We start from the raw sequence: 3,216 nt of genomic DNA, 5'->3' as shown, positions 1-3,216 counted from the left end.
GCTTTTAATCCAGTCAAGTTCATGATCAAAATCAAGCATCGCACAGACCATGGGCAAAGAAAAGGCATGGATCAGCAATTTGGGCGACGAGAGGAAGAAAAACCTTAAACTATAGCACAGAATCATAGATAAATAAAGGGATACAGTCACCTTATTAAAATGAAAGGTTATGTGTTTTGGAGCTGGGCATGATGACACATGCTATTATTACAGCCCTTGGAAAGTGGAGCAAGAGTTCAAGATCGGCTAGCTTGGGCTTCATAAAATTCTGTCTAAAACAAACAAACAAACAAATGAAAACCCACCCCAAATCAAAGCCCCTTATGTATTTGTCCTTCCTTGTTCTCTGTTGTTGTGATAAAAACACAGTACACCATGACCAAAAAACAGGAACCTGGAAGCTGGAACTGAAGCAGAGATCATGGAGGGATGCTGCTTACTGGCTTGTCCTATATGCTTTCTTATACACTCCAGGGCCAACTGTCCAGGGCATAGAATCAAGAAAATGCCCCACACACTTGCCTACACACCAATATGATAGAGGTATTTTCTTTTATTTTCTTTTTTCTTTTTTCTTTTCTTTTCTTTTTTTTTTTTTTTTTTTTTTTTTTGTCAGATCTGAAAATGCCTTTATTTTTTAGAAAATGGATTCCAGGAAGGTTAAAAAGCAATACCAGAGGGCATAGGTGCAGAACTGAATGTAGTCATTCAAAGCACCCAAGTAAGAATCTGGCAATATAAACATACAAAAGTATCTCTCAGGTCTCCAAAACAAAATGTGTAAGTAATTCCTGACTAGTGAGCGGTACAGCATTTCCTAGACAGGAGAACAGTTAACATTAACGTCTTGAAAGCCTTCTCCTTGGTTAATTACATGTAGACAGTTTACCTTTGATCAGACTCCTCTAAACATGCATAACAGTATTACACAGGTCCACTGTTAAAACAGACAACATATTGCAAATTGTGGTATAATGTGTTCCAACAAAGCTTAGAAAATAAAGATGTCGAGTTGGCTTTGGACTAAGTTTAATAGTCATCTCCTCTGCTGACAACTTCTTTACAGGTTGGACGCAACAGTATGGTGTGTTCAAACTGTGCTGTGTATGATCCTTTAAAGTCACACAGTGGTGGGTTTGGATCTACAATGCCCAAGTCACACAGATTCTTCAGAGTCATTAAGTCTTTACTTTCTCCCAAGCGATCCAGCCACCTTCGGCAGAAGACAAGGGTGTTGTTTTCCAAAGTTTCCCTTGATGACATTTAACAAGTGTTTTGTTCTTGGAAGCCTTATTGGCACATGTCCCACATCAAACTTTTTCATGTAATGTGAACCTTCCATGTCATCTGAACCTTCCATGTCGTCATGAACCATGCCCTTCCCTGTGCTCCCAAAGGTCTCAATGGCATACACCTCTCCTCCTCCACTCTTGTAGCTTCCCCTCCTTTTCCAATGGGCACTGTTTTTCCTGTGTGAATTCTATATGGCCCAATTGAATGTCCATTTAAGTTACATATGGGTTTCACTTGATATGTCTTCCCATCTATTTCTACTTCATGGGATTGCATAACTTCTTGAATGGCCTCACCAACATCACAGAGACGGACATCAATCCCAGCATACTTTATTCCAGGAATAGTTGCATCTTTGACAGAGTTTAATAATATGTCATATTTGGTATTAAAAGTAATAACAGTAAAAGCACAATCGATTATTCTACCACTTATATGTGTTCCAAAGTCTATCTTACAGATGTCATAGTACTGTAAGACTATTGTGTCACCAGCATTGGGAGTGTAATGTGCAGCACAGTTGTTGAGAGAACACCCAGTGGGAAACGCCAGGCCTGCATTTAACCCATTTTCCTTTATTAGCTTTCAGGAACAGCCTTCCAACTTCTCACTGATTTCTATCATTGTCATCCCAGGCTTGATCCAGCTCCTGACATATTTCCTAACTTGCTGATGTGCTTCTGCAGCTTCTCAGAAGTTGTTTCAAATCTCCTCACTAGCATGATCTAGGGCCTTTTTTTTTTTCACTTGTGGTTCTCCAAGCAGCTGTTCACCCATCTTGTGTGGGTGGGTATTCATACTCTTGTCCTTTGGAAAATACAACATTTAAGATACAGGTCACGCCGGGCGGTGGTGGCGCACGCCTTTAATCCCAGCACTTGGGAGGCGGAGGCAGGCGGATTTCTGAGTTCGAGGCCAGCCTGGTCTACAAAGTGAGTTCCAGGACAGCCAGGGCTATACAGAGAAACCCTGTCTCAAAAAACCAAAAAAAAAAAAAAATACAGGTCACATATTGGAACTGAGGGAGGGTCTGTTTGAACTTTTGGTCCTCCTCCTCCTCCTCCTCTTCCCAGTTGCAGCATCAACATCACCATTGCCATCTTCATCATCATCATCATCTCTCTTTCTCCTCCAGTGCTTGTCTCTCCAACTGTTCTGCTACTGCACCTACCAAGGCTCCTGACTCCTTATCAAGTTCTGGTTGCCTTGACACAGCCTCTTCTCCTCCTCCTCCTCCTCCTCCTCCTCCTCCTCCTTCTTCTTCTTCTTCTTCTTCTTCTTCTCCATCTTTTCTTCTTGGGGGATTCCTCAGCCATGCTAGAGATTCCCTTTTCCCAGTCCTCTGGATCCAGGTCATCATTCAGGTGGCCCCCGAAGGACACTGCCTCCTCCATACCCACCATGTTGCCTGAGAGAGAACGAGGTATTTTCTTAGTTGAGGTTCCTTCTTCTCAGACAACTCTAATTTATGTCAACTTGGAAAAAAAAAAAAAAAGATCCTAACCAACACACATATTTCAGTACACTTAACTCTTACTAAAGCCTATGATGATTTAGCTATGATTATTCTCCAACTCAGCTCAAGAAACAAGCCCAGAGATGTTAATGAGCCAACCCTAGGGTCACACAGATGCAACAGAACTCCTGTTCAGCCCCAGGTGATCTGTGTTGTCAGTGTTGTTAGCCACATTTTCTACCATTTTGTTTTCTTTGTTTTGAGACAGGGTCTGGCTATGTCATCCGGGTTCATGTTGAACTTGTGATGCCTCTGCCTCAGCCTCCCAAGTGCTGGGATTACAAATGTGTTTCACCACCACTTTCTAATGTCCATGCCAATGTCCATCATAGAAGACCTGAGTGATATTTGCACAGAAGTCAGCAGAACCCCCCAGAGACAGGAAAATTCAGAGATGTTCTGGGTCC

At 42.1% G+C, this 3,216-nt stretch overlaps 1 pseudogene; it reads right to left on the bottom strand.

Annotated features, from left to right (window-relative positions):
• Positions 1-1,012: 1,012 nt before the first annotated feature.
• Positions 1,013-2,696, bottom strand: LOC116069625 (annotated as a pseudogene).
• Positions 2,697-3,216: the final 520 nt, after the last annotated feature.

The sequence above is a fragment of the Mastomys coucha genome, unplaced genomic scaffold, assembly GCF_008632895.1.
Source record: "Mastomys coucha isolate ucsf_1 unplaced genomic scaffold, UCSF_Mcou_1 pScaffold22, whole genome shotgun sequence".
NCBI lineage: Eukaryota > Metazoa > Chordata > Mammalia > Rodentia > Muridae > Mastomys > Mastomys coucha.
Note: the sequence above shows the minus strand (reverse complement) of the source record. Positions and strands in the feature narration are given on the sequence as shown.